General features: G+C 40.3%; 1 long non-coding RNA gene across 2 annotated transcripts in view; it reads left to right on the top strand.

Moving 5' to 3' along the window:
* The first annotated feature begins 846 nt into the window (after positions 1-846).
* LOC132011091 (uncharacterized) overlaps positions 847-24,256 on the top strand; it is a 40,465-nt gene continuing 17,055 nt past the window's right edge. For both annotated transcript variants that reach the window (XR_009402329.1, XR_009402328.1), the window contains exons 1-2: positions 847-1,205; positions 7,460-7,496. This is a non-coding gene — a long non-coding RNA (uncharacterized LOC132011091). The remainder of the gene's footprint in view (positions 1,206-7,459; positions 7,497-24,256) is intronic.

Below are 24,256 nucleotides of genomic sequence, written 5' to 3'. Positions count from 1 at the left end.
GTCCAGCTTTTATTGGATAGAAACAGCAATCAACAGAAGAGCTGAAGAAGGCCGAACATTAGTCATATGCCTTGTAGATAAACAAGAAGGAAGGCAAAGTATGTCTGGACAAGCAGCATAAAGTCTATAGTTGAACAAGCACATTCAAAGGACTTACCTAACTAGCCACAGGTGCTGGGGGGGGGGGGGGGGGCTAGATAATGGAAAAAATGAAGCAGGCCATGTTCTGCCTTGAGCTAGCGGGGCATCCCCTGCTGCTCCGCTTCAAGGCCATGTATCATCCTCTCCCCCAGAGGTCTGTTGCCAGTATGTGTTTTTCTTTTTTTCTTTTTTTAAGATTTTATTTATTTATTTCACAGGCAGAGATCACAAGTAGGCAGAGAGGCAGGCAGAGAGAGAGGGGGAAGCAGGCTCCCTGCGGAGCAGAGAGCCCGATGCGGGGCTCGATCCCAGGACCCTGGGATCATGACCTGAGCTGAAAGCAGAGGCTTTAACCCACTGAGCCACCTAGGCGCCCCAGTATGTGTTTTTCTTAAGGCTATATGCTACTGCCCCTCGGAACAATTTGTTACTTAAACTATAACCCCTGGAGGATTTTACTAGTTGCCAAGCACATTTAGAGATGGCCTTAAGAAAAACATATACTGGCAACAGGTCTTTGGGGAGAAGGACGATATATGACCATGAAGCTGGGCAGCTGGGGATGCCTGGCTCGCTCAGGGCAGAAGGCCGCCTGCTTCAGGGAAGCCGAGCACCAGGAATGCCCCAGTCAGCTCAGGGTGGAAGGAAATCCCGCCTGCTTCCCTTTTTCGATATCGCTCCTTTCTCTTCCCAGAAGTCCTCGTTGTTAGTTAGATGAGTCCTTTGAATGTGCTTGATTAACTATAAACTTTATCCTCCTTCTTGTCTGCAAGACGGGATTAACGTTTGACCTTCATCAGTCCTTCTGTTGGCTACTGTTTTCTATCCAATAAAAGTGAGACTGTGGAGTTGCTCCTGGCAGCAGTCCTTTTCGACTGTTGTCCCCTGCTCCCAATCTCTTGCAGCTGACTTGTTTGTGCCTAACTCTTCTCTCGTCGCCGACTGGAAGCGGCAAGTGGCGCCCGAACAGGGACCGGGGCCAGACCAGACCTGATCTGATCAGAAATAAAACAGGAGAAGAAGCCCCAACGTGAGTTTTGCATGGCCGTTCCTTTTTCCCGCTGGTGAGTTGTGGGCAATTATCGCAGGGTATGGGTAATCTAGAGAGCCCTTACGTGTGTTTATTGAGAAGGCTCTTGAAGGTGGGAGGAGCAAAAGTCAGCGAGGGTCAACTTCTGGAGCTTTTAAAGGTAATCAAAGAACATTGCTCCTGGTTCCCTATATTAGGACTTTAGATTTACAAACATGGGAAAAAGTAGGTCACGAGTTAAAACTTTCATATATGAAAGGAAAGCAAATTCCAGTCACTATATGGCCTACTTGGACCCTCATTCGCTCCGTTTTGGAGCCTTTACAAACCACTGATTCGGAGAGCGATAATGTTCAGGAGAAACTAAAAAAGAGGAACCTGAACATGCCATCCAGGAGGAGAAAGAAACTATTAAGGCTACCAGAAAGGAATATAGAAAGGAGGAACCTCCTCCTCCTTCTCCTCCAGTAACAGAACAAAAGGTGCCCATGTCACTGTTGCCGTCGGCTCCGCCGTTCTATAAGAGGGCACCATTAAATGAAAAAGATGGAAAGTACATGCTATCGGCTGTTCAGAAAGGCCTCCTTGAAGCACAGTGAGCGGGAGACCTAGATGCTTTGCATTTTAATTTCCCGGTTATTATTACAGAACATGTCGCTCCAGGACATGATCCTAACAACCCTAATGGTGTCTATGAGGCCAAGCATGAGCAATTTCCCTTCAAATTGTTGAAGGAACTAAAACAGGCAGTGCAAAAATATGGAGCTAATTCTCCATTTACAACGGGAATTATTCAAGGCATCGCAGAAGGCAATCGACTTATTCCGACAGATTGGTCATTGCTAGCAAGAACAGTTCTATCTCCAAGTGAGTTCTTGCAGTTCAAAACATGGTGGCAAGATCAAGCAGAAATAGCAGCTGCCCATAATAGAGCTCATAACATTCCTATTTCCATGGAACAGCTCATGGGTCGTGGACCATGGGCCCAGGGTCAAGACCAGATATTAATGAATGATCAAGCTGCTGAGCAGCTCTGGCGTTGCTGTTTGAGAGCATGGGAGAGAATAGAATCTCAGGGAGATAAGTGCTCTTCTTTTCAAAAGGTGGTACAGGGTCCAAGGGAGCCCTATACTGATTTTATTGCAAGATTACAAGAGGCTGTCAAAAGACAGATAAATAATATTGAGGCTGGGGGTACCATTATGCAACTGTTGGCTTATGAGAATGCTAATTCTGATTGTAAGAAGTTGCTAGCACCCTTTAAAGGCAAGGGAACATTGACAGATTATATTAAGCTATGTCAAGGAGTAGGAACAGAGACCTATAGAGCTGATTTGTTAGCTCAAGCAATGGCTGCTCTGACCACAGGAAAATTTAAAGGACAGTGTTTCAACTGTGGGCAAACAGGGCACAAATATTAATCTTACTTTTGGATATCAAAATAGGCCAATATGTATCGGCAGTCATTCCAGCTGCCTTGTTCCTGGTGATCAGAGATGGTTGGTGGACCTTCCTACTAATAATTACTTGACTAAAGCTCAGTTACATTTACTTTCCGTTAAAGGATTCCAAGCCTACAAATATCGGGGTCCTAGCTATAACGCAGCACCCCCTATTCCCAAATGCAAACCAGCGCAGATGTGGTCAGATGAGGGAATTTGCCCTTTATAGAAGGATTGTAGAGCAGCTCACCCCAGTATTCTTATTAATGATTCCTACGGAATTGTATGGGACTGGTCCCCTATGGGGATGGCAGTCACCAATTGCACTAGGGAACCCTGCTGCCCTCATCAAAAGTTAATATGGCAAGTTTTTGATGATCCCATTGTACCGCAAACCTTAGCTTCAGGAGATGCACATCTGGTGTGGCTTGGGCAAGGACTTTCTATGCCATCTCCTTTTGTTGATTATCATAAAAGACAAAAAAATTTATGGAAGGTTACTAATGCTTTAAGTCACGTAAGAGTTTGGAATGGCTCTTATATTCATCAGTCTAATAATTGTGCATTTTCTTTTTTCCTCATGGATGAAGAATGGGTAAGAGCTTGTGTTAGAGATCCCTATGTTTTTGTTATTGGCAAAATGACTTTTGTTCATAGTAATAAAGAAATAGACTATCTAAACTGTAAGATGTTCACCTGTGTAGATACGAATGTTTATAAAGACAATTCTATCATTCTTTTAGCTAGAAGAAGAATAGGCATTTGGCTACCGGTGAAACACCACCGTGTTTGGGAAAGTTCTCCAGACGTACATATACTTTTAACAGTATTGAAGAACTGGATTTATAGAACAAAAAGATTTGTTGGGTTACTTATAACAGCTATTCTAGGAATTATAGCCATTACTGCTACAGCTACCACTGCAGGAATGGCCTTGCATCAAACTGTACAAACTACACAATTTGTACAGAAGTGGCACGAGAATGCTAGCAAGGCCTGGAATCAACAAATGTTCATAGATCAAAAATTAGATGAACATGTCTCTGATTTAGAGACAGCCATGATATATATAGGAGATGATCTTCAGAATATAAAGCTTAGACTTCATATTTTATGTGATTGGAATGTTTCTTCTTTCTGTGTTACTCCCATGCCTATAATGAATCAGAAGTATCTTGGAGCAAAATTCGCCGACATATTACTAACCACTATGGTGATAATCTAACCTTAGATATTAAACAACTTCAAGATACGATCCTAAGTATTACTCACTCATCATTACAATCTGTTCCAGGAGTGAGTTTTACTCAAAGAATTAATGATATTCTGTCCGACTTAAACCCTTCTACTTGGATCACACAAACTGGTCTCGGTGTTATAAGTGGATTGATTATTCTTCTTATTGCTGTAATGTTTCATGCTTAGTCCTCAGAAGCACGCGAAAATCCCTCCAACGACTGAAAAATCAAGAAGCTGCAAAATCAACTTTTCTACTTCTTCACAAACAAAAGGGGGGAGATGCTGCTGCCCCTCGGAACAATTTGTTACTTAAACTGTAACCCCTGGAGGATTTTACTAGTTGCCAAGCACATTTAGATATGGCCTTAAGAAATACATATACGACAACGGGTCTTTGGGGAGAAGGACGATGTACGACCGTGAAGCTGGGCAGCTGGGGATGCCCGGCTCGCTCAGAGCGGAATGTCGCCCCTTCACAGAAGCTGGGCAGCTGGGGATGCCCGGCTTGCTCAGGGCAGAAAGCCGCCTGCTTCAGGGAAGCCGAGCACCAGGGAAGGCCCGGTCAGCTTAGGGTGGAACGAAAACCTCCTGCTTCCCATATCCGTTATCGCTCCTTTCTCTTCCCAGAAGTGCTCGTTGTTAGTTAGATGAGTCCTTTGAATGTGCTTGATTAACTATAAACTTTATCCTCCTTCTTGTCTGCAAGACGGGATTAACGTTTGACCTTCATCAGTCCTTCTGTTGGCTACTGTTTTCTATCCAGTAAAAGTGAGACTGTGGAGTTGCTCCTGGCAGCAGTCCTTTTCGACTGTTGTCCCCTGCTCCCAATCTCTTGCAGCTGACTTGTTTGTGCCTAATTCTTCTCCCGTTGACTGGAAGCGGCAGCTATATCTAAACGTGGTTGGTAACTAGTAGAATTTCCCATGGGCTATATTTTAAGTAATACATTGTTCTGAGGGACAGTTGCATTTCCCCCTTTTTGTTTGTGCAGAAGTAGAAAAGTCGATTTTTTTTTTAGAGATTTTATTTATTTATTTGAGGGAGAATGAGTGAGAGAGAGCATGAGAAAGGAGGAGGTCAGAGGGAGAAGCAGACTCCCCAAGGAGCTGGGAGCCTGATGTGGGACTCGATCCTGGAAGTCCAGGATCATGACCTGGGCCGAAGGCAGTTGCTCAACCAACTGAGCCACACAGGTGCCCCAGAAAAGTCGATTTTGCAACTTCTTTTTTTTTTAAGATTTTAATTTATTTATTTGACAGAAAGATTACAAGTAGGCATAGAGGCAGTCAGAGAGAGAGAGAGAGAGAGGAGGAAGCAGGCTCCCTGCTGAGCAGAGTGCCCGATGGGGGACTCGATCCCAGGACCCTGAGATCATGACCTGAAGGCAGCGGCTTAACCCACTGAGCCACCCAGGTACCCGATTTTGCAACTTCTTGATCCATCAGTCATTGGAGGGATTTTCCTGTGCACCTGAGGACTAAGCATAAAAAGATTATAGCAATAAAAAGAATAATCATTCCACTTATAATGCCAAGACCAGTTTGTTTGATCCAAGTAAAAGGGTTTAAATTAGACAGAATATTGTTAATCCTTTGTGCAAAACTCACTCCTGGAATTGATTGTACTGATGATTGAGTAATGCCTTGAATAGTATCTTGAAGTTGTTTAATATCTGAAGTTAGATTATCACCATAATGATTAGTAATATGATGGCGAATTTTGCTCAATGATATTTCTGATTCATTATAAGCATGGGGAGTAATGCAGAAGGAAGAAACATTCCAGTCACATAAAATGTGAAGCCTAAACTTTATATTTTGAAGACCATCTCCTCTATATATCATGGCTGCTTCTAAATCAGAGATACTTTCATCTAATTTTTGATCTATGATCATTTGTTGATGCCAAGCTTTTCTAGCATTCTCGTGCCCCTTTTGTACAAATTGTGTGGTTTGTACAGTTTGATGCAAGGCCATTCCTGCAGTGGTAGCAGTAATGGCTATAATTCCTAAAATAGTTGTTATAAGCAACCCAAGAAATCTTTTTGTTCTATGGACCCAGTCCTTCAAAACTGTTACTAGTACATGCATATCTGGAGAGCTTTCCCAAACATGGTGGTGTTTCACCAGTAACCAGATGCCTATTCTTCTTCTAGCTATGAGAATGATAGAATTATCTGTATAAACATTCTCATCCACACAGGTGAACATTTTACATCTGAGACAGTTTATTTCTCTATTGTTATGATCAAAAGTCATTTTTCCAATAACAAAAACATAGGGATCTCTAACACAAGCTTTTACCCATTCTTCTTTCATGAGGAAAAAGGAGAATGCATAGTTTTTAGACTGATAAATGTAAGAGCCGTTCCAAACTCTTATGTGATTTCAAGTGGTGGTGACATTCCATAAATTCTTTTGTCTTTTATGATAATTAACAAAAGGGGATGGCACCGAAAGTCCTTACCCAAGCCAGGATAGAGGTGCATCTCCTGATTTTAAGGTTTGTGGTAAAATGAGATCATCCAAAACTTGCCATTTTAAGTTTCTTTTTTTTTTAAGCTTCTTAAACCTTTTTTTTTTTATTTTGTTTATTTATTTGACAGAGATCACAAGTAGTTCAATGAGAGGAGCAGGGTCCCCCAGTGCAACTGATGACTGCTGTCCCCTTAGGGGACCAGTCCCATGCAATTCCATAGGAATCATTAATAACAATACTGGGGTGAAAAGCTCAAAAATCCTCCCATAGAGGGCTAATTCCCCCATCAGACCACATTTGCATTTGTTTGCATTCAGGAATAGGGGGTGCTGCTGTAGTATAGCTAGGACCCTGATATTCATTGGCTAGGAATCCCTTATTGGAGAGTAAATGTAGCTGAACTTTAGTCAGATAATTATCAGTGGGAAAGTCCACCAACCATCTTTGATCATCAGGGATAAGACAACTGGAATGATTGCCAATATATATTGGTCTATTTTGATATCCTAAGGTAAGATTAATATTTGTGCCCTCTTCTAGAGGCAATCTAGGATCCAAAAATCCAGGTACCCATTTTGAGGCATTTAAATAAATTGGTATTATATCTTTTCTCCACTCTACTGGACGGAGTAGGGGAGGATTGGGTATATAAGCTCAGTAAGTAAAGTTATTTATTTGTGCATAACATCCAGGAAGACTTACGGTTACCGTGATGAGGGTCATCATATTACATCAGATGTAGAAATGGTAGTAGTTTTGATATGCTGTAAAACATATACTGTATATAAAGAATCAGATAACAGATTAAATGCAGAAGAAACATCTTGAAACAATGTAATAACCACCATTAATTCTGATTTCTATGCTGAGAGACTGGTAGTAGACATGACCTTCAAAGTAGGACCATAATAACAGGCTTTACCTTTGACAGAGCCATAGGAAAAGTTAAGTAGGGCATCTGCTATTGGATTTTTAGAAGTAATTTTTAGGAAGGACAAACGTAGTATGTTTTAAAAAGGAAATAACAGATAAAGAGGGATAATGAGAAGTGTTTCCAGTAAACCACTAAGGGCAATTTGCCAATTTAAATTATTTTGGAATGCTGTTTTAATTTGTGTCTTATTTATAGGCAGAACAATAATCTGTGGATCATTTCCCTGTATTTGGTGAGTTCTTTCTCTTCCGAATTGAATAATACTGCCGATATGGTCTATATATGTAGTGAGTGTTTTAACAGTACTATTTGGAAGAAAAATCCATTCTATGATTAGTTTTTTCTGAATAATTAATCCAGTGGGTGTATGAGGGGTATGAAAAATAAGATCTAATGGTATCTTAGGTTGAACTCTGTCCGTTTGTATTGATTGAATCTGGCTTTTGACAAATTGTAATTCTTTTAAGGCCTCTTTTGATAGGGTCTTAGGGCTGTTTAAATTAGGATCTCCCTTTAAAGAGGCAAATAGATGCTGCAAAGCATAAGTGGGAATTCCAACTTTAGGTCTTATCCAGTTAATGTCTCCCAATAATTTTTGCAAATCATTCAAGGTTGTAATTTTATCTCTAGGGATTTGAACTTTCTGTGGTTTAGTTCTGTCCATAATGAACACCAAATATGAGAAAGGTGTGGTGACTTGTATTTTTTCCGGAGCTATAATTAGTTTGTATTTTTCAAATTATAATTGAAACATTCTAAATGCATCCTGCAATTGCATGTTATCAGAGGCTGCACATAATATATCATCCATATAATGGATAAGATAAATCTGGGGAAATTGATTTCTAATAGGCTGTATAACTCTTGCCACATATTCCTGACAGATAGTGGGGCTATTTAACATTCCTTGTGGTAAAACTTTCCATTGATAGCGTTTGGCTGGTTTTTTTTTTTTTTAATATTTTATTTATTTGTCAGAGAGAGAGAGCACAGGCAGGCAGAGACAGAAGCAGGCTCCCTGTCGAGAAAGGAGCTCTATGTAGGACTCGATCCCAGGACACTAGGATCATGACCTGAGCTGAAGGCAACCACTTAACTGACTGAGCCACTCAGGCATCCCTTGGCTGGTTTTTTTAAATTTACACTGGGAATAGTGAAAGCAAAACGGGGACAATCTTCCTTAGCAAGTGGTATATTATAAAAGCAGACCTGTACCCCTGGGGATAAACATATATGTTTATAAAAAATAAAAAATTAATTAAAAAAAAAAGCAGTCCTGTAAATCTATGATAATTATTGGCCATTCGCGTGGGACTAGATTAGGCAAAGGCAATCCAGGTTGGAGAGACCCCCCATGGTTGGATAACAGAATTAACCATATGCAGGTCTGTTAAAAGTCTCCATGTTCCTACATGGGGAAATGGAGAGGAGAAGGGAGCTGAGAGAAATTGGAAGGGAAGATGAACCATGAGAGACTATGGACTCTGAAAAACAATCTGAGGGTTTTGAAGGGGCGGAGGGTGGGAGGTTGGGGGAGCCAGGTGGTGGGTATTACGGAGTGCACGTATTGCATGAAGCACTGGGTGTGGTGCATAAACAATGAATTCTGTTACACTGAAAAGAAATAAATTTTTTTTTAAGTCTCCATGTTCCTGATTTTTTCTTAATAACAAAGACCGGTGAATTCTAAGGACTGTGAGATTCTTCAATATGCCCTTTTCTTATCTGTTACTCTACTAGGGCTTGCAAAGTAAGTAATTTCTCTTGTGTTAAGGGCCACTGCTCCACCCAAATAAGTTTGTCATTCTTTCAATTTAAATTAATGGGTTCAGGAACAGTGGCCCTCAGTGAAAAATCTGGGAATCCCCCTTAGGGGAAGCTATAACCAGAGAGGCTTCCCACTGACTTAGTAAATCTCGTCCCTAAAGGTTAATGGGTAAGTCTACTATATATGGCTGCAGATAACCCTTTTGACCTTCAAGTCCTTCACAGAAAAGAATACTGGAGCTCTGACACACATTGCCAGCCAGTCCTAATCCCATAATAGTATCAGAAGAGGAATTATATGGCCATTTTTTAGGCCAATGTAATGAGCTTATGATTGAGACATCAGCTCCAGTATCAATTAGACCTGAAAATTCCTTTCCTTCTATTTTAAGATGACAAATTGGTCTATCTTGATAAATTTTCTCAGTCAAATATGCTCCAGTTTTTCCAGTCCTTCCAAACCCATTGGAGTTTGTTGGTTTTTATTTTTTTGAAAGATTTTATTTATTTGACAGAGAGAGAGATCACAAGCAGGCAGAGAGGCAGGCAGAGAGAGAGGGGGAAGCAGGCTCCCGGCTGAGCAGAGAACCCAATGCAATGGGGGACTCAATCCCAAGACCCTGAGATCATGACCTGGGCCAAAGGCAAAGGCTTAACCCACTGAGCCACCCAGGTGTCCTCTTGGTTTGTTTTTAGAGTGACCCTAGAGATAGGGTAAAAGTAGCAACTGGGTAATGCAGTCTCCTTTTTGAAAATGGTATGGAGCCGCAGTAGTTAACATCACTGAAATTTCACCAGTGTAATCTGAATCAATAACTAGAGTGTGAACTAGTACTCCCTTTGAAGTAAGGCCAGATCTCCCCAAAAGTAACCTGGTGGTTCCCTTTGGTAAAGGGCCATAAATACTAGTTGGAATTTTAGCAGGAAGCTTGGCAGGCATTAAGAGATCATCGTTGGGGATGGAAATATCTAATCCAGCACTATCAGGCTCTCAAACAATGACACTGGAGCTGCTCAACAGCTTGATCATTCATTTGTACCTGATCTTGTACCTGGGCCCACGGCCCAACACCCATGAGCTGCTCCATGGAAATAGGGATATTACTAGCTCTGTTATGGGCAGCTGCTGCTTCTGCATGATCTTGCCACCATGTTTTAAATTACAAGAATTCACTTGAAGATAGAACTGTTTTGGCTAACAGGGACCAATCAATCGGAATAAGTTGATTGCCTTCTGTGATGCTTTGAGTGATTCCCATTGTAAATGGAGAATTAACTCCATAGTTTTGTATTGCTTGTTTTAGTTCCTTCAGTAATTTGAAGGGAAATGGCTCATGCTTGGCCTCATAGATACCATTAGGGTTGTTAGGATCATGTCCTGGAGTGACATGTTCTCTAATAATAACCAGGAAATTAAAATGTAAGGCATCTAGGTCTCCTGCTTGCTGTGCTTCAAGGAGGCCTTTTCGAATGGCTGATAGCGTGTATTTTTCATCGTTTTCACTAAATGTGCCTTCTTATAGAATGGCGGAGCCGATGGCCGCAGTGCCATTTGCACCTTTTGTTCTGTTATTGGAGGAGGAGGAGGAGATTCCTCCATTATATATTCCTTTACGGTGGCCTTAATAATTTCTTTCTCCTGGCTGGCATGTTCAGGTTCCTCTTTTTTAGTTTCTCCTGAACATTCATCATCGTTGTCCGAATCAGGGGTTTGTAAAGGCTCCAAAATGGAGCAAATGAGGGTCCAAGTAGACCATATAGTAACTGGAATTGGTTTTCCTTTGGCATGCAAAAGTTTTAACTCGTGACCTACTTTTTCCCATGTTTGTAAATCTAAAGTCCCTAATATAGCAAACCAGGAGCAAGGTTCTTTAATCACTTTTAAAAGCTCCATAAGTTGACCCTCGCTGACTTTTGCTCTTCCCGCCTTTAGGAGCCATCTTAGTAAGTAAACGTAAGGGCGATAATCATTTGTGCTCTGTAGATTACCCATACCCTGCGATAAGTACCCACAACTCAGCCAGCGAGAAAAAGGCACAGCCGTGCAAAAACTCACGTTGGGGCGGCTTCTCCTGTTTTGTTTCCGGTCCTTGTTCGGGTGCCACTTGCCACTTCCTGTCAGCAAACTGGAGAAGAATGGGTGGGGCGCAAATAGGTCAGCTGCAAGACAAAGGGAGCAGGGGACAACTGTAGAAAAGACTGTTGGCCCGAACAACTCCTCAGTCCCGCTTTTATTAGATTAAAAACAGTAATCAACAGAAGAGCTGAAGAAGGCCGAACATTAGTCATATGCCTTGTAGATAAACAAGAAGGAAGGCAAAATATGTCTGGACAAGCAGCATAAAGTTGATAGTTGAGCAAGCACATTCAAAGGACTTACCTAACTAGCCACAGGTGCTCTCAGTGAGGGAGAGGGGGGAGATAATGGAAAAATGAAGCCAGCGGCGTTCCTCCCTGAGCAGGCCAGGCATTCCCAACTGCTCTGCTTCAAGGCCATATATTGTCCTCTCCCCCAGTGGCCTGTTGCCAGTATGTGTTTTTCTTAAGGCTATATCTAAACGTGCTTGGTAACTAGTAAAATTTCCCATGGATTATATTTTAAGTAATACATTGTTCTGAGGGACAGTTGCAATCACATGGGGAGAAAAATGAAAAATCCCCACATAAGTACTCCTTCCTTTTACCCAAGTGTTGACCTCTTTTCCCAAAGAAATGAATAAAAATAAAGTTTTAGTTCTTATTTCCTTTTTTTTTTTTCTTTCATTTATCAGGATAGCACAAAAGCAAGCTGGGGGAAAAGCAAAAATAACAGAAAAGATTCTCCAGCTGGGTAAATAGTTCTCACATCATTTGGGCAGTGGGGGTAACAAGACACATTCAGTGAAATGTTTGAAGGACATAGATCGGTAGTCCCCCTCTCAATGAATTTTTATATGTGTGAAACACCAAGGGCTCATTACTTCAAGTCCCTTCCTTAATGCCCATCACCCGGTTACCCCTTCCCCCCAACACCCCTCTCCCCTCCAGCAACCCTGTTTGTTCCCTAGAGTTCAGTGTCTCTTATGGTTTGCCTTCCTCTCTGTTTTCATCTTATTTTATTTTTCCTTCCCTTCCCCTATGTTCATCTGTTTTGTTTCTTAAACTCCTCATATGAGTGAAATCATGTGGTTATATTGCTCTCTTGTATAACTAGAGAGGGTGCAGAGAAAACAACTGGGATAGAGAGACTCGCTAGGTGCCTGGCAACATATAGGAAAGGAATTTGAGGAGAAATCATCTAAGTCTGCAAGTACAGCCTCAAACTGACCCAGGTGCCTAAAAAGTACCTACGTGCCTGGTAGTTAATTCCCCCACAAATGCCAGGCACTGTGCTGTCTGCACTCAGCATGGAGACTGCTAGGTGGTAGCCACTTTCAGAGGCCATGGCTTTGACTCAGTGTTGGTGAGAGGAAGCAGCCCATGGGCTCCTGCAGCCTGATGGGTTACCTGGGAACAACTGTTCGATTATAAACTCACATAGGCTCAGCAAGCATGCTGAAGGCCTATGTTATTTTATTAAAGGAAGTTGCACTGAACAAGTTCTATGTGACCACTGCTTTAAGGGAACTTACAGAAAAGAGGAAGGTGATGTCATAAATAATAAGTTCCAAAAGACATATGATTTAGGAAAGAACTTGGTTTCTGGCTTCTGCCCTAGATGTAGAAATCTGCCAGGAAATGCTACCACCACAGCATAGGAAAAGGCTGAATAAATCAACAAAAACATAACTTCTTGGACCCATCAGAGACCTGAGGTCACAGACAAACCACTATCCAGAAATCTAGAAGAGAGATGGATCGGCACACTGACTCACCTGTAGCACAGGATGAAGACAGTGCCACCAGACAAGAGGTGGAGATTACTGCTAGAAGTTTTAGCTAATTGCTAAAGACCAGGTATGGGTTGGTGTGAGGGAGGAGAATCTGGAAGCATCAGACACAAAGGGGCTTCTCACCAATCACCAGGCTCTTCTGGGACCACCACAGGGCAGTCATGAAGAAGGTTGGGGGTAGGATCAGAGATCAGGGAAGCCTCCCTCCTCAACCAGATCCACAATTTCATGGTCTGTCTTCCAAGTTACATGGTTCTCATACCACATAACCACATAGGCTTCTTCCAATCCCTGGCAGGAGGTCCCTCCCCCACCATGTTTCTTTATCCCTCTAGAGCTGCTTTCATGCAGTAAAATTCCAAATCCAATGACAAATTTTAAGTTTTTGTTACAGCAGCAGCCTATTTCTGATACCAACTTCTGTGTCCATTACATTATGTGTTCATACTTCTGTAAGTCGGCAATCCGAGCTGAACTCAGCTGAGCAGTTCTGCTAATGGTCTTACCTAGGGCTACTCACACAACTGCAGTCATCTAGAGCCTTGCCTGTGGCCGGATGGTCCAAGATGGCCTCAAGTGCATGCCTGGTGGTTGGTGCCCACCATCAACAAGACCCTCTTCGTGTGGTCTCTCATCCTAGAGGAGAGGTTGGCATAGGCTTCTTCACACTTTGCTCTTGACTCTAACAATAACTTGGGGTGCCTGGGTGGCTCATTCAGTTAAGTGTCCAGCTCCTGATTTTGGCTCAGATCATGACCTCAGAGCTATGAGATCGAGCCCTGGGGTAGGATGTACACTCAGTAAAGAGACTGCATAAAGTGATCTCTTTCTCCCCCTCCTGCCACTTGAGTATGCTCCCTCTCTCACTTGCTCACTCTCTCTTTCTCAAAATAAATAAAATCTTTAAAAAAAGAAAAAAAAACTCTAGCCATAACTAAAATAAGGCAAACCCCAGTGTGTGTTTTTCAAGCCACCATGTTTGATAATGTTCCATTAGCCAAAGAAAGTCACACAATCAAGATCATCTTCAATATGTATAGAAATAAATCTTACCTTTTGGTAGGAGGATCAGCAAAGTCACATTGAAAAGAGATGTACATTGAGGGATAGGAGGAACTGTGACAACCATCTAATACATCATTATTCACATATACACACAGAGAGAGACACACACACATACACATACAAATGCAAATTAAAACACAAGAAACCACTTACACATCCACTAACAGCTAAAATTAAACAGGAGGAGTTAAGATGGTGGAAGAGTAGGGAATCCTAATTTTGTCTCATCCCTGGAATTCAGCTAGAGAATTATCAAATCATTCTGAATACCTGTGCAATCAACCAGAGAGCTGAGACGAGAATTGCTGCAATTCTACAAATACAAAAGTGATCACTGTAAGGTAGGAGGTGCAGAAACGTGAATCTGAGGCAGTATACCAGAGGATACCATGTGGAGGGAGAGCATGCTTAAGGAGGATACTGCAAAGTATTAAAAGTGGCAAAGCACAAAACCAGAATTTATTATTTTATTTATTTATTTTGAGTGTCTTCTCTGGTGGGGGATGTCCCTGTCTGAAAGGTGCTCAGGTGGCGAAGCAGTGGTCCCAAGTGTGACAGCATGGTTTCAGGATCCCCAGGGTCACAGAAAGAATGGGGGTGCTCTAGAGCAGCAGAGTTCCCAGGCACTAGAGCAGGAAAGTTGGCTGCAAACAGTGGTGTTGCCATAAACCGGAAACCCCAGCTCAGTTAGGTGACCATTCTCCAGCCCAGCAAGAGCAGAACCACAGTGAGAACTCCCCATTCCCCCAGGCTACATGGGTGTGAGCCACAGGAGTCCATAAAGTTTGGAAACTCACAACAGGGTCTCTTGCCTGAGATAGAAATGCTCAGTCACAGACTGGGTGAACACATAGTTGGGATGGAAACCAGGGAAACAAGAGAGAGTGACTGACTACTTTTCTGTGAGGATGCATTGAGGGGTGGGGCTGCGACCTTTCGTTTACCATGATGGAGATGGGCACCGCCATTTTCATCCCCCCAATCAGTGCAAAAGCCTTCAGGGAACAAAACAGCACAACATACTCTAATCCAGAGCCACTTACACTGGGCCAGCCCCTGGCAAGGTGGGTGCAATTCCACATAGGCAAAGATCCCTGAGTCACCCCAACAGGCCCCTCCCCAAGAAAACACGCAGGAACAACCAGCTAGAACCAAATTTACTGATCATAGATACAAAACTGCAGCTCTCAGGGAAAGCAGTATATAACATTTATAGTTTTTTCTTCTTATTCTTTATTCTTTCAGTTTCACTTTTTTTCCCTTTTCAGCTAATTTCTTATATTTTATCAATTCTTAAGGCTTTTTCCATTTTTATTTTTTTACGTTTATGTTATATATATTTTTGCATTTTTTTCTTTTCATTGTATTCAATATATTTCTTTCTTTCCAATTTTGGTATCTGGTTTCCTCTAACAAACAAACCAAAATATTCCCAGGATCTATTTTATTCTTGTGTTCTGTTCAACTTCTTTTTTTTTTATGTTGTTAGTCACCATACCGTATATCTTTAGTTTTTAATGTAGTGCTCCATTATTCATTATTTGCCTATAACACCAATGTTCATTACAACACCTGTCCTCCTTAATACCCAGGCTAACCTATCCCCCAACCACCCTCCTGAAATCCTTGGATTTTTGCCCAGAATCCATAGTCTCTCATAGTTCATCTCCCCCTCTGATTCCCCCCCTTCAGTTTTCCCTTCCTTCTTCAAATGTCCTCCATTATTGCTTATGTTCCACATATTTGTGAAGCCATATGATAATTGTCTTTCTCTATTTGACTTATTTCACTTAGAATATCCCCTCCAGCTCCATTCATGTCAATGCAAATGGTGGGTATTCGTCCTTTCTGATAGCTGAGTAAGATACTATTGTATATATGAACCATATCTTTTTTATCCATTCATCTGCTCAGGGGCATCACAGCTCCTTCCACAGATTGGTTATTGTGGACATTGCTGCTATGAACATTTGGGTGCATGCAGCCCCTCAATACACTTCTTTTCACTACATCTGTATCTTTGGGGCAAATACCCAGTAATGCAATTGCTGGGATATAGGGTAGCTCTATTTTTAATTTTTTGAGGAACCTCCACACTGTTCTCCAAAGTGGCTGTATGAACTTGCATTCCCACCAACAATGTAAGAGGGTTCCCCTATCTCTATATCCTCTCCAACACTCGTTATTTCCTGCCTTGTTAATTTTTGCCATTCTAACTGATGTAAGGTGTTATCTCATGTGGTTTTGCATTGAATTTCCCTGATGGCTAATGATGTTGAACATTTTTTCATGTGTCTGTTAGCCATTCATATGTCTTCTTTGGAGAAGTGTCTTTTCATGTCTTCTGCCCATTTTTTGGCTTGATTATTTGGTTTTTGCGTGTTGACTTTAAGAAGTTCTTTATACATATTGGATATCAGCCCTTTGTCTATAGTGTCATTTGCAAATATCTTCTCCCATTCTGTGTGTTGCCTCTACTTTTGTTGACTGTTTCCTTTGCTGTGCAGAAGCTTTTTATCTTGAAGAAGTGCCAAAAGTTCATTTTCCCTTTTTTGCCTTGCCTTTGGAGACATGTCTCAAAAGAAGTTGCTGTGGCTGATGTCAAAGACGTTACTGATTAAAATCTTCTATGATTTTGATGGATTCTTATCTTTCATCCAGTTAGAGTTTATTTTTGTGTATGATGTAAGAGAATGGTCCAACTTCATTCTTCTGTATATAGCTGTCCAATTTTCCCAGCACCATTTATTGAGGGACTTTTTCCCACCAGATATTTTTTCCTGCTGTGTCAAAGATTAATTGACCATAGAGTTAAGGGTGCATATATGGGCCCTCTATCCTGTTCCATTGATCTATGTGTCAGTTTTTGTGCCAATACCATTCTGTCTTGGTGATCACAGCTTTGAAATATGCCATGAAATCAGGCAACATGATGCCCCCTGTTTTTTTTTTTTTTTCTTTTTCATTTCCTTGGTGACTCAGGGTCTTTTCTGTTCCCATACAAATTTTAGGATTGTTTGTTCCAGCACTTTGAAAAATGCCATTGGTATTTTGACTGGGATGGCATTAAAATTATAGATTGCTCTGGCCAGCATAAACATTTTAACAATGTTTATTTTTCCAATCCAAGAGTATGGAATGTTTTTTCATCTTTTTGTGTCTTCTTCAATTTCTTTCAGAAATGTTCTGTAGTTTCTAGAGTAGAGATCCTTAACCTCTTTGGTTAGGTTTATTCCTAGGTAACTTATGGTTTTGGTGCTATTATAAATAGCATTGATTCCCTAATTTCTCATTCTACAGTTACATTGTTAGTGTATAGAAAAGCAACTGATTTCTGTGCATTGATTTTATATTCTGACACATTACTGAATTGTTGTATGAGTTCTAGTAATTTGGGTGGAGTCTTTTGGGTCTTACACATAAAGTATCATGTCATCTGTGAAGAAAAAGAGTTTGACTTCTTGTCAATTTGAATATCTTTTATTTCTTTTTGCTGTCTGACTGCTGATGCTAAGATATTTAGTACTATGTTGAATAATAATGGCGAGAGTGGGCATCCTTGCCTTGTCCCTGATCTTAAGGAAAATTTTCAGCTTTCCCCATTGAGAATGTTACTCACTGTGGGCTTTTCATAGGTGGTTTTTAAAAAATTGGGGAATGTTCCCACTATCCCTATACTCTGAAGAGTTTTTTATTTATTTTCAACATAACAGTATTCATTATTTTTTCACCACACCCAGTGCTCCATGCAATCCGTGCCCTCTATAATACCCACCACCTGGTACCCCGACCTCCCACCCCCCACCCCTTCAAAACGCTCAGATTGTTTTTCAGAGTCCATTGTCTCTCATGGTTCACCTCCCTTCCAATTTCCCCAAACTCCCTTCTCCTCTCTATCTCCCCATGTCCTCCATGCAATTTGTTATGCTCCACAAATAAGTGAAACCATATGATAATTGACTCTCTCTGCTTGACTAATTTAGTTTTAATCAGGAAACAATGATGTATTTTGTCAAATGCTTTTTCTGCATCAATTGAAAGAATCATATGGTTCTTGTCTTTCTTTTATTAATGCGTTCTATCACATTGATTTATTTGTGAATGTTGAACCACACCTGCATCCCTGGAATAAATCCTGCCTGGTAGTGATGAATAATCCTTTTAATGTACTGTTGGATCCTATTGGCTAAGATCTTCCTGAAAATTTTGGCATACATATTCATCAGGACTATAATTCTCCGTAATTCTGTAATTAATATAATGTAATGCAATTCTGTAAATCTGTAATCCTCCTTTTTGATGGTGTCTTTGCCTGGTTTTGGGGATCAAGGTAATGCTGGCCTCATAGAATGAGTTTGGAAGTTTTCTTTCTGTTTCTATTTTTTGAAACAGCTTTAGGAGAATAGGAATTATTTATTCTTTAAATGTTTGGCAGAGGTGAACCATGAGAAACTATGGACTCTGAAAAACAATCTGAGGGGTTTTAAGTGGTGGGGGGTGTGGGAGGTTGGGGGAACCAGGTGGTGGGTATTACAGAGGGCACGGATTGCATGGAGCACTGGGTGTGGTACAAAAACAATGAATACTGTTATGCTGAAAGTAAATTTTAAAAAATTTTAAAAATTTAAAAAAAAAAAATGTTTGGCAGAATTCCCCTGGGAATCCATCTGCCCAGCCCCCAGACTCTTGCTTTTGGGGAAGTTTTTGATCACCACTTCAATTTTGTTACTGGTTATATTCAGGTTGTAAATTTCTTCCTGTTTCAGTCTTGTTAATTTATAAGTTTCCAGGAAGACATCCATTTCTTCCAGGTTGCTTAATTTACTCACATATACTTGCTGGTAATAATTTCTAATAACTGTTTCTATTTCCTTGGTGTTAGTCATGATCTCTCCCCCTTTCATTCTTAATTTTATTAATTTAGGTCCTTTGTCTTTTCTTTTGGATAAATCTGGCCAGAGGTTTATTGATTTTTTTTTTTAATTCTTTCAAAGAACCAGCTTCTAGATTCATTCATCTGCTCTACTCTTTCTCTGGTTTCTGATTCATTGATCTCTGCTCTATTCTTTATTATTTCTCTTCTCCTGCTTGGTTTAGATTTTATTTTCTGTTCTTTCTCCTGTGCCTTTAGGTGTAGGGTTAGCTTGTGCATTCAGTATTTTTCTACCTTTTTTTTTTTAGTATAATAGTAGTCAGTTGCATTTATTTCTTCTTACACATTACTTTTTTTTTATTTTCAGCATAACAGCATCATTATTTTTAACCACACCCAGTGCTCCATGCAATCCGTGCCCTCTATAATACCCACCACCTGGTTCCCCGACCTCCCACCTCCTGCTCCTTCAAAACCCCCATATTGTTTTTCAGAGTCCATAGTCTCTCATGGTTCACCTCCCCTTCCAATTTCCCCCAACTCCCTTCTCCTCTCTAACTCCCCATGTCCTCCATGCTATTTGTTATGCTCCACAAATAAGTGAAACCATATGATAATTGACTCTCTCTGCTTGACTTATTTCACTCAGCATAATCTCTTCCAGTCCCATCCATGTTGCTACAAAAGTTGGGTATTCATCCTTTCTGATGGAGACATAATACTCCATAGTGTATATGGACCACATCTTCCTTATCCATTCATCTGTTGAAGGGCATCTTGGTTCTTTCCACAGTTTGGCGACCATGGCCATTGCTGCTATAAACATTGGGGTACAGATGGCTCTTCTTTTCACTCCACCTGTATCTTTGGGGTAAATACCCCGGAGTGCAATGGCAGGGTCATAGGGAAGTTCTATTTTTAATTTCTTGAGGAATCTCCACACTGTTCTCCAAAGAGGCTGCACCAACTTGCATTCCCACCAACAGTGTAAGTGGGTTCCCCTGTCTCCACATCCCCTCCAACACATGTTGTTTCCGGTCTTGCTAATTTTGGCCATTCTAACTTTTTTTGAGTGAGGCTTGGATGGCTATTTATTTCCCCCTTAGGATCACCTTTGCCATATCCTATAGGGTTTGGACCAAAGTGTTTTCATTCTCATTGGTTTTGATGAATTTTTTAAGTTCTCTAATTTCCTGGTTGACCCAAACGTTCTTTAGTAGGATGGTCTTTAGCTTCCAAGTGTTTGAATTCTTTCCGTATTTTTTTCTTGTGATTGAGTTCCATTTTTAAAGCACGATGGTCTGAAAATAAGCAGGAAATAATCTCAGTCTTTTGGTATTGGTTGAGACCTGATGTGTGATCCAGTATGTGGTCTATTCTGGAGAAATTTCCATGTACACTCACAGAATGAGTATTCTGTGGAATGTTCTGTATATATCTACAAAGTCCTTCTGGTCCAGTGTGTCATTCAAAGGTCTTGTTTCTTTGTTGATTTTCTGCTTGGATGATCTGTCTATTGCTGAGAGTAGAGTGTTGAGGTCTTCTACTATTAATGTATTATTATCAATATGTCTCTACTTTGGTTAATAGTTAGCTTATGTAGTTGGCTGCTTCCATGTTGGGGGCATGGATATTTAAAATCTTTAGCTTTTCTTGTTGGATAGACCCTTTAAGATAGACCCTTTAAGTGTTCCTCTGTATCTCTTGCTACAGTCTTTAGCTTAAAATCTAATTTGTCTTTATGATAATTGCTACCTCAGCTTTCTTTTGAGGACTGTTAGCATGAAATATGGCTCTCCATCCCATCACTTTCAGTTTGGATGTATCTTTAGGTTCAAAATTAGTCTCTTAGAGACAGCATATGGATCTGATCATATGTATCTGATATGCAACCCTGTGCCATTCATGGGAGCATTTAGGCCATTCACATTGAGAGTGACTATTGAAAGATATGATTTAGTGCCATCTTGTTGTCTGTGAAGTCCCTGTTTCTATAGACTGTCTCATAAATTTCTGGTCTGTATTATTCTTGGGGTCTTCCCTCTTTCATAGACCCCCCTCTTAATATTTCTTGGAAAGCCAGCTTGGTGGTCACATATTCTTTCAGGCTCTGCCAGTCTTGGAAGTTCCTTGTCTCTCCATCCATTCTGAATGACAGCCTTACTTGATTAAGTATCCTTGGCTGCATGTTCTTCTCATTTAGTACCCTGAATATGTTTTGCCATCCCTTTCTGGCTTTCCAGGTCTCTGTGGACAGATCTGATGTTATTCTGATGTTCCTCCCTCTGTATGTAAGAAATCTCTTTCCCCTAGTTGCTTTCAGGATTGGTAATTTTTTTTGTTTTGTTTTTTGTCGGTTTTGGTTTTCTTTTATGTTTTTTCTTTTGGATCTCAGATTTGCAAGTTGTACTATTATATGACATGGGGATGATCTGTTCACACAAAATAGTGAAGCTGCAAATTTCAGAGATAAAGAGAAAATCCTGAAAGGAGCTCAGACAAGAGGCATTTAACCTACAAGGGTAGAAACCTAAGGCTGAAACAGATCTGTCCACAGAGATTTAGCAGGCCAGAAGAGACTGGAATGATATATTCAGGGTGCTAAATGAGAAAAAATATGCAGCCAAGAATACCTTATCCAGCTAGGATGTCATTCAAAATAGGAGAGATAAAAAGCTTCCAGGACAAACATAAACCAAAAGAATTTTTGATAACTAAACCAGCCCAAAGGATACTTTGAGTGAATAGATAGCCCAAAAATAACAAAGACCAGAAAGTAACAAAGACAATATACAGAATATACAATATACAGAAACAGGGACTTTACAATGGCATTAAATTCATATCTTTCAATAGTTACTCTGAATGTAAATGAGCTAAAAGCCCCAATCAAAAGACACAGGCTATCAGATTGGATGTTTTTAAAAATGCCATCTGCAAGATACTCACTTTAGACTCAAAACACCTCCTGATTGAAAATGAGGGGGTGGAGAACCATTAATCATGCTAATGGACATCAAATGAAAGCTGAGATAGCAATCCTTATATCAGAAAACTAGATTTTAAACTAAAGACTGTAATAAGAGATGAACAAGGATACTATATCATAATTAAAGGGTCTATTCAACAAGAAGAGCTAACAATTATAAATATTTATACCCCTAACTTGGGTGCAGCCAATTATATAAACCAATTAATAAGAAAATTAAATAAATACATTGGTAACAATACAAGGATAATCAGGGATATTAACACCCCACTCACAGCAGTGGACAGTTCTGCTAAACAAAATACCAAAAAGGGCTTTGAACAATGTACTGGACCAAATGGACTTCACAGATATATTCAGAAGGCTTCATCCTAAAGCAGAATACACATTCTTCTTGAGTGCACATGGTATATTCTCTGGAGTAGATCATGTACCGGGTCACAAATCACCTCTCAACCAGCACCAAAGGACTGGGATTACTCCTTATATATTCTCAGACAACAGTGCTTTAAAAGTTGAACTCAATCACAAGAAGAAATTTGGTAGGAACACAAATACATGGAGGTTAAAGAGCCTCTTACTAAAGAATGAATGGGTCAACCAGGAAATTAAAGAAGAACTTTTAAAATTTATGAAAATGAAAACACAACTGTTCAGAACCTTTAGGATGCAGCAAAGGTGATTCTAAAAGGGAAATATATAGTAATACAGACCTTTCTCAACAAACAAGAAAAGTCTCAAATACATTAAACTTTCACCTAAAGGAGCTGGAGAAAGAACAGCCAAAAACCAAATACAATAAAAAACATAAATACAGCATGAGAAGAGGAATAATAAAGATTAGAGCAGAAATCAATGAAATAGAAATCAAAAGAACAGTAGAACAGATGAACAGAATAACAGAACTAGGAGCTGGTTCTTTAAAGATTTAGTAAGATTGATATACCCCTGGCCAGACTTATCAAAAAGAAAAGAGAGAGGACTCAAATAAATAAAATCATGAATGAAAGAGTTGAGATCACAACCAACACCAAAGAAATATAAACAATTATAATGAACCATGAGAGACTGTGGACTCCAAGAAACAAACTGAGGATTTTAGAGGGGATGGGGGCGGCGGGACGGATGAGCCTGGTGGTAGGTATTAAGGAGAGTACATATTTCATGGAGCAATGGGTATTATATGTAAACAATGAATCTCAGGACACTATATCAAAAACTAATGATGTATGGTGACTAACATAACACAGTAAAGGAAGGAAGGAAGGAACGAACGAACGAACGAGGGAGAACATATTATGAGCAACTATTTGCCAACAAATAAGGCAATCTGGAAAAAAATGGATACATTCCTAGGAACATAAAAACTACTAAAACTGAAACAGGAAGAAATAGAAAACCCAAACAGAGCCATACCCAGCCAAGAAATTGACGTAGTAATCAAAATACTCCCCCAAAACTAGAGTCCAGGATCAGATGGCTTCCTTCTGCCAAACATTTAAAGAATACTTATTCTTCTTTTTTTAATTTTTTTATTAATTTATTTTCAGAAAAACAGTATTCATTATTTTTTCACCACACCCAGTGCTCCATGCAATCTGTGCCCTCTATAATACCCACCACCTGGTACCCCAACCTCCCACACCCCCGCCACTTCAAACCCCTCAGATTGTTTTTCAGAGTCCATAGTCTCTCATGATTCACCTCCCCTTCCAATTTACTCCAACTCCCTTCTCCTCTCTAACACCCCTTGTTCTCCATGATATTTGTTATGCTCCAAAAATAAGTGAAACCATATGATAATTGACTCTCTCTGCTTGACTTATTTCACTCAGCATAATCTCTTCCAGTCCGTCCATGTTGCTACAAAAGTTGGGTATTCATGCTTTCTGATGGAGGCATAATACTCCATAGTGTATATGGACCACATCTTCCTTATCCATTCATCAAAATCAAAAGCTTCTACACAGCAAAGGAAACAGTCAAGAAAACAAAGAGGCAACCCACGGAATGGGAGAAGATATTTGCAAATGACAGTACAGACAAAAGGTTGATATCCAGGATCTATAATGAACTCCTCAAACTCAACACACATGAAACAGGCAAACATATCAAACAATGGGCAGAAGATATGAACAGACACTTCTCCAATCAAGACATGCAAATGGCTAGCAGACACATGAAAAAATGTTCATCTTCACTAGCCCTCAGGGAGATTCAAATTAAAACCACATTGAGATATCACCTTACACCAGTTAGAATGGCCAAAATTAACAAAACAGGAAACAACATGTGTTGGAGAGGATGTGGAGAAAGGGGAACCCTCTTACACTGTTGTTGGGAATGCAAGTTGGTGCAGCCTCTTTGGAGAACAGTGTGGAGATTCCTCAAGAAATTAAAAATAGAACTTCCCTATGACCCTGCGA

Source organism: Mustela nigripes, chromosome 2, assembly GCF_022355385.1.
Source record: "Mustela nigripes isolate SB6536 chromosome 2, MUSNIG.SB6536, whole genome shotgun sequence".
NCBI classification, from domain to species: domain Eukaryota; kingdom Metazoa; phylum Chordata; class Mammalia; order Carnivora; family Mustelidae; genus Mustela; species Mustela nigripes.
This window is presented reverse-complemented; position numbering and strand designations above follow the sequence as displayed.